The sequence below is a fragment of the Oryzias latipes genome, chromosome 18 (genome assembly GCF_053564925.1).
Source record: "Oryzias latipes strain Hd-rR chromosome 18, Olatipes_Hd-rR_3.1".
NCBI classification, from domain to species: Eukaryota; Metazoa; Chordata; class Actinopteri; order Beloniformes; family Adrianichthyidae; genus Oryzias; species Oryzias latipes.
This window is the reverse complement of record NC_136254.1, coordinates 3,218,492-3,226,637: the sequence shown is the minus strand read 5'-3', so window position 1 is coordinate 3,226,637 and position 8,146 is coordinate 3,218,492. Positions and strand designations below refer to the sequence as shown.

General features: G+C 43.4%; 1 long non-coding RNA gene across 1 annotated transcript; it reads right to left on the bottom strand.

The window, feature by feature from the left end:
- Positions 1-363: 363 nt before the first annotated feature.
- Positions 364-6,298, bottom strand: LOC144987292 (uncharacterized). The gene is made up of 3 exons (XR_013651169.1): positions 6,119-6,298; positions 876-1,046; positions 364-790 (listed from the first exon to the last, which is right to left on the bottom strand). It is a non-coding gene; the product is annotated as an uncharacterized LOC144987292 (long non-coding RNA).
- Positions 6,299-8,146: the final 1,848 nt, after the last annotated feature.

The window sequence follows — 8,146 nt, the reverse complement described above, 5'->3', positions numbered from 1 at the left end:
CAGTTGTAAGTGGGAACAGCGATACTCTTGGGACTATTCATGCTAAGGAAGAAAGTGGTAGTGAGGAAGAGCAATAGAGAAACAATGGAACAAGGAGAAATATTAACCAAGTGGAAGCAGAGAAGCATAGAAATGCAAAATCCAAAAACAGTGCAGAAACAGCGAACAGTCTGTTAGGTTGAGTCACAGAAATTGTTCTTCAAAGCAAAAAAAAAAAGCTGAGAGTTTTCAGAGTGAAGAAAAGATTCTTAAGAAAATTTTAACATTTGGAAAATTGCACGTGAATTGAAATTATGTATTTACGTAAATATAAGATCAGGTGCATTTCCTTTATGCCTGTTTTTTTAACTTAAAGTTCCCATGCCCACTTGTTCTCGTCCCACCAGCTGTGCCTGATGAAAATGCCAATTCTAGATCTGAAAAATTAAGTAAAAACAAATTAAGAAATAAGCCAGTCATTTATTGAAGTCGTCGTGATCAGCAAGGCTAAGCAGACCCAGTAGCTGAAACCCAGAAGGACAACAGGAGATTGAACAGGATTAAATTATTTATTGGCCCAGATTGTAGATGTTGATTGGATGGTAAGTATGAACGATGTTTTGTCAAAGGCGAAGTTACTCTTGAGGAGCGGTTGGGAGGGGTTGCAAAGTTTGTAGTTTTGGCTCAGCTTTGCATTGTGGCGTGACTTGGAGTTGTGGTGTGAGGACGTGGCTGGTGGTTAAGGATATCTGAGGATTTTCTGCTGGGTTGAGTGAAGAAAGGACCCAGGTTGGCACACATGGAATTGGTCCTATAGATGAGGTAGAAAAATGATATTAGCTAGGCAGTAAGGTAATCATAAACTTAGTGGCATGACTGTGTAACCAGGTAAGCACCATAGAGGGGCAATGAACTGGCAGTGAATGCTGGTGAAGGTTCTTCTTAAGTAGAGCTGGCTCGTGATGAGGTGAGTGCCAACAGCTGGGTCCAAATTGGAGAGCAGAGAGGGGAGGGGGAGGAGGGGACAATATGGTCATCCTCCAAAAAGCAAACAAAGATGGATGGTCCTGCCAGAAAACGTGGAAATGGTGTAAAGTTTCATTCTACCATTGAATTTGAACTGGCTTGGTTTGGGTTGATGTCACCATCCTCACTAGAAAATCAGCCTTAATGTTTACTATTCTGTGTGTAAACGCAGTCAGATCTTCCTAAAATGTTTTTGTAAGTTCTGCTGTATTAACCATCTGTATTATTTCACTTGTAAAAATTCACATAGTTGTTTTTTCAGCTGTTTGTGCAATTGTAGCACAGCAGTCAGCCAGCATCCTGCCTTTTCCAATATGGTGTCCAACTTTGCATAGGTAACTTATGGCCTGGCATCTCTATCCTACATAGCTTATTGCATGCTGCCCCTTTAAGGGCTGTGATGAAAATGGAATGTGCCATTATTGTGCATGTTTTAAGTGGATCTTGAAGTATTTGTAAGGGTAGGTTACAGAGGTATGCTACACACACTTATGTCTCATGAGAGATGCTGTTGTCCAGTGTTCTTACTCCACACTCTAGTCCAGGGGTGCTCATTACATCGATCACGATCGACCGGTCGATCTTCAAGGACATGAGGGTAGATCACAGGCAAGAGAAGATAAATAACCAAAAAAGTAAAAATATACTTTTTTTTTTTTTTTTACTTGTCCTGTCCAACAGCTAGGCAGGCAGATGAAAGCTGAGGGCCTCTTGTGTTGGACATATTTTATTTTAACAAGAGGGGTTATTAATCTTCAGACAAACCAAAGGTATGTCTGAATAAACCCCTTTTGTAATTGAGGCCAAACTTTATTCATTTCAACCATGTTTGAAAATCTTTGGTGTTGGACCGGACGGAAAAGGAAAGAGGGGAAGAAGAGGGAGGGATGTCAGAGGGGGGGGGGGGGGGGGGTGATAGTGAGAGGGGGGGGGGTAGACCATGAAGCAGTATAGAGCAGACAGGTTTACTGGTTGTTTAGCATTACGGTACGGTTCAAATGTAGTACAAAAAGGGGGGGGGCCTGTTCACACACACTCAAATATTATGAACACACCTGCTAGCTGCAAAAAATGTTCACATGTCAACATGTACACAAAACAGATAGTGTTCCCGAACGCATACCTATGCCTTTATACCAACTAGTGTGAAATCTTTCATTCATTCAATCATGCAAACTATTAGTGCAAAGGTGAGCTAACACCTGTGCTCAGGTGAGTGTTTATGTTCTTCTAAAATGGATGGTGGAATGTGAAAAGAAGGAGGAGGAGCGCCCAGCCACCCCCACACCCAGACCCCCGCCGCAGCAGCAGCGGCACCAATTATGGGCCCCCCCTCCCCCCCAGAACGCCCCCCCACAGGACAGGGCCGACAAGCCCCCCACCCCACCCCACCCCAGACCCCGCAGCCGAAGCGGATGACACCCAGAGCCACCGGGGGCCCCGAGAGGGTTGTCCCATCCCGTCCCAGAACCAGGGAAGGGCCGATCCCAGCCCCAGGTGCAGATGGGCAACCCATCCGGCGCCGCTGCCCCCCCCCCCCCCCCCCGAGCAGGGCCCCCCGCCAACCCCCCCCAGCACAGGCAAAGGGACCATCCCCCCAAGCTAAGCCAGACCACCCCCCCACCCCCCCACCACGCACCCCCACACCCAAGCCCAGAGGACCACGCAGCGCCCCAGCCCGCCCCACCCAGGCACCGGACCCGACCCCCCGACCAACGGAGCCCCCACCGCCCCCGCCAGGCACCGGAGGCCCCGACCCCCACCCCAAACCACGGCAGAAGGGCAAGGAGCAGCGACGACCAAGCCCCCCACCCCCTAAGTCATGGAGTCAACCACAGGAGACCAGAGAGACTGAATTCTTTCAAAGTTACTTGAGCTTTGGGCTGACATTTTTTCCAAGTTGATATGATCAAACAGCAGATTTCTGTGTTGACTTATGTTTATATTTTTCTTGTTTTTCCAATTTATTAAAATAGTTTTTTTTGGCAATACAAAGAGTTATGAAAATGATAGATGCCAATGCTTCTTCTATATCGATGGCACTCATGTCACCAAGCACACAAAGTGACGGTGAGGTAAAAATATACTTCTAAAAAATCTGTCAGCGAATCAAAATCCTCACAGAGAAGTACGGGACTAACAAACAGAACGGCCAATCGGACATCCTCTGATACATACGTCACTGCACATGCGTGTTTAAATAATTCAATTCAATTCAATTTTATTTGTATAGCCCAAAATCACAACAACAGTCGTCTCGATGGGCTTCGAAGTGAAACATGAACTCAAAAGGATCACGAATACAAAGAGTTCAATAGTAAAATACTAAAATGAACTAACAAACTGACTAAGCTATACTGGCAGAATTCGGGCTTGATGTATGCCCTTAGACCCCCCGGAAGGGGGGTCTAAGGGCATACACCAAGCCCGAATTCTGTCTGTTATCGGAAAGTCGCTACCTGCCTCACGGCACATCAAGTCCCTGGCAGAAGACCAATCCCGCCCACTGGAGTGTTTATTGAGATCCGGATCGCCACAGGTGACTCCTCATTTCCCGCCCGATGGATCTGACCCCACCATGGCAGCAGTGTTTTCCTGTAGCACGCGCTTCTGGAGCGCTGCTCCCGGAGCCAGCAGCGTTTTAGAAATGCGATGCTGCCCCCATTGAACGATTTACAGCAGAGAATGACATACGATAGTCACTGCTTTCTGTTTTTGTAACACAACGCCTCATCTGTTGATACTAAAATAGCTCCCCAGGTAGATTTGTGTACTCTTACGTTGAAGTTTTTGAATTATCATTATATAAACAATGTTATGTACTAATGGTTCATAATAATATGTTTGTTAAACAGTATTTTATTCACACAAAGAAATAGAGAGAGAGAGAGAGAGAGAGAGAGAGAGAGAGAGAGAGAGAGAGAGAGAGAGAGAGAGAGAGAGAGAGAGAGATCCACCAAGGCTGGAAACTGAACAGTACTGGAAAAGCATATGGGAGGAAAAGGCAGCACATAACATAGTAAATGGCGTATACTTATATAGCGCCTTTCTTCCTGCAGGTCACGACACACCAACCTGTGCACAGCCTGGATTGGAAAGCCTATGACTCAGTGGGATCACTGAATGCTTGGAGCTGTACAACATCAACAGGACTCTAAGAGCCTTCATAGGAAACTCAATGAAGCTGTGGAAAACCACCCTTGAAGCCAATGGGAAGCCACTTGCACAAGTGTCCATCAAATGTGGGATATACCAAGGTGATGCTCCGTCCCCACTGCTGTTCTGCATAGGTCTGAACCCCCTCAGCCAAATAATCAACAAGACTGGCTATGCATACCGACTCAGAAATGGGCCAACATCAGTCACCTCCTCTACATGGATGACATCAAGCTATATGCTAAGAGCGAGCGTGACATTGACTCCCTGATCCACACCAACAGGATCTACAGTACTGACATTGGGATGTCATTCAGGCTCGAGAAATGCAGCGTTGTCTTGGTGACAAAGAGAGGCAAGGTGGTCCACACAGGAGGGGTCTCACTCCCAGAAGGAACAATAGCAGACATTGAGGACAAAGCTGCTGTGGGCCATGAGGTATCCTCACTGAGTGCTGTGGCTCCACCTCCAAATTGGAAAGGAAGTTTCAGTTCTTCTTCCATTGTGGTGCTGCTTTCAGTGCCTTTGGATTTGGTTTTGTAGTTGATAGGATGCTGAACTCTATGCCCCACCCACCCGTGTAGCCTGCTGCCCCAGCTGTCCTCAATCTTCAGCCCAGATTCCAACCACAGAGATGAATTAGGTAACAAGGCTCTGTGAGTTTCACAACATATACAGCAAAAACGACACCGTCCCAGAGAAAAGTGTAGATACAGCACTGTCACTCATCATAGAGTCAAAGCCAAGGCTTGAACACATCGTCTTGCACAAGAACTCACTAAAAAAGAGCCACAAAGCCATTCTGCTTCAAGACCAAAGTGATCACTCCTACCCAAAGCTGTCAGCACAATCATTTAAGATTGATTAAGATGAAGAAATATAAGCAATAATTAGCTGATATATGGAGCAAACACATGTCAACCCTCTGCTTTAATGGCTACATTGGCTTCCTGTTTTATTTCATGAAATTTTAATTTTAGTTTTAGCTTTTAATTTTAGCTTGCCTGGAAAAACTCAGCTGGACAAACGCAATTATATTTCTGACCTTTTAACTCCCTACACTACTAGATATTCCCTGAGGTTTACAGATAAAAATATGCTAAGCCTTCCAAAAGCTCGCTTTTTTAACTAAAGGAGGACTTTGCCTTTCAGGCACTCACTCCCAGACTCTGGAGTGGCCTCCCTCTGTCTCTGCGCCAAATAACTCTGTCAAGTGTTTTGAAAGTCAAGTTAAGTCATTTTATGAAGTAGAGCTTTTAGCTGACTTTTTCTTTTCTTTCAGCTACCTTTTAGTTGTGATTTACTCACAATGGTAGAGCATGTTTAGTTGTGTCATTGACCTGCTATGAGCTGATTGTATTACTTCTTTGATTTTGTCTTGTTTTAACTCCGTGAAGCACATTGTGAGTCATTCCGTGAAAAGTGCTATTATAAATAAAGATTTAATTATTTAGTATTATGTCTGATAGCAGGTAATACAGCCTCTTAACATTTTATTGCATGTTTTTACTTCTTTTAGACAAATCTTATTGATTATGTTAACTCCATCTGGAATTTAGTGTTTAGGTATTTCAGTTGTAATTGTGAATGCAGAGTTTAAACACTTAAGACGTTTGCGTGTTGATAATAGCTTTTAAGTTGAGTCATGGAGTTTAGACTTAAAGTTTTTGTTTTTTTTATGTTTCACCATTCATCCAAGTTCATCAGCGAGTTTGAGACTGACACAGCCATTCGGATGAGAGGTCAAACGTTTAAAGAAAGAAGACTTAAAGTCCTGATGCTGTGGCTTATCTTCAAGACATCACCTGGATATGATAAAATTGTTATCAAATTTTAATAGCAGTTTGTAAATCCCTTCAGCATAATAATAAACTTTAAAATACTGATATAATAAGAGTATTTACCAACAACTAAATGAAAAGCTAGTTGGGTTATTTGAAGTTTGCCTAAGACTTACTTGCCGATCCGTCTCACTAATGCCAGGTGACCCATGGGCAGAGTGGTGCACGTCGTTGAGTCTGCTGCTGTGAACAAGACTCGTTTTAATTGGAGAGTGTGGTCACATCAGACAGTGTAGGCAAGGCGACTGGGATGCAGATCAACTACTGTAGATTTAAAAATAAACAGGGAGTGTACTTTAGTGCTCTGCAAGAGTAAAAGGTTCAGTGTTACAGGCAGTAGTAAAAACCCCGACCATGCAGTGTATAATAGATAACGGGTGAGGTGCATCATGGGAATTAGTGTTTCTCAGTTGAGGATTATTAGATGGTGTTTATGTTGTTTTACTACTCATTTTAGGTCCTACAACACCAGTTCCTGACAGAATGACCGGACCACCTTGGACCCAGCAGGAGAATCTTTGCTGTAGTGGTGGGGGTTTTTGGAGTCCACATCATGCCACGCCATATCAGATGGGTTTTCCTGCAGATATTTTCATTTCATGCAATTCCACACCCAGCCAATCTGTTCCTGGGGGGGCTTTCCTGGGCCATTCGTCAAGTTTCCTCCTGTTCCTGTGGTGGGTCACCGGGACCACTCCTTAATGTCCCCTGTCACGTTCCTGAGGAGGGTCGTTGGGATCATGTTCCCTGTCCCTGAGGATGGTCATTGTTAATCCTCATTGGCCATGTTTCTGTGGGCCTGCTGTCCTTCATTGTCCTGTCCCTGAAGAGAGTTGTCAGGACTCCTTCTCTTTTCTCTTGGTTCTCTGAGACCCCTCACATGTTAAGGTTTTTGATAATATTCTGTTTTGAATTCTTCTTTTGTCTCTCACACCAGTTCCAGGTTCATCATGATCCACGGCTGTCTTCATCTGAGTTCATTACCATCGTTGTATTTAAGTGTTGGTTTACAGGTCTTCCTCGTCAGGCCATCTGCTCTGCCTTGTCACTCTTTTTGCTCCATGGTTTTTTCATGTTTATTCATTGAATGTTTTAGTGTCTGCCAATATGCAAGATCTCCTGCATATTGTGTCCTGACTGGGAGCCCTTAGTTATAATCTTCCAACTATTCACAACTGTCCCCTGAAACCCACACAAAATAAGTCCATTTCAATCAGGTCATTCACACACGAGGGAGCTACTTGGGCATTGGATGGTAAAAACTGCTGCTTACCCATTCATTTGAGGACAAATGACTTCTATAATAAAACTCAAAGCAAACCTTAATATGGCTTGACTCTCAGGTCTATTTGACCTAAAGCCAACCAGGTGTTTGTTTTGGTCACCTCTTTGTCGTCATTATCAAGTTCAACTCCTCCCTCTGAGGAGATTATGAAAACTAGTTCTCTCCTCAGTTTAATTGCGAGTCAAGAAAGCCTCTTGGATAAGACGCAAAAGGTTTCAAATCTTTAACCTTTTGAAGCTTTTCTGACCAAAGGTAGTCTTCTCATTGCTAGTTCTGTGAATTATTTCAGAATTAAAAAAAGCCAGAGTTAGTTACTTAAAAAGTAATAATTGTAGTAAATATAGTGTTAAGACACAGCCTTATGTTGTTATACTTTAATTCAAACTAGTTTAAGTTAAGTTAACGTTTAGTTAAAGGAAAGAACTAGAAAATAGAAGACAAAAACTAATATTCTTCATAGACACACTTCAATGAAAATAGTGTTTTTCTGTTGGAGGACATACATGAATGAATCTAAGGTTAAAGTTGCATTTCCAAATATTTCTTTATTCAAATTGTTGTAAATCAGGAGCAGAAAAAATGCAGTTTGAAAAAGATTGTACTTGAGACATAAAAATTACAGTCGACATGCCACAAGCTCCCTGCTCCTCTCCATTCAGATGCATCCACTTACAGACAAATGGATCCATGAACGTCTTCGCCTGAGCTGCAATCTGGATCTAGACTGGGCATTTGGATTGCTCCAATACTGCTTGCTATTTTTGTGGCACAGCTTCTGTTCAGTGTTGCTAGATTGGGCAGTTTTGGTTCTAAATTTGCAGGTAAAAATAACTTTTTTCTGCCTAATTTGGGCAGTTTT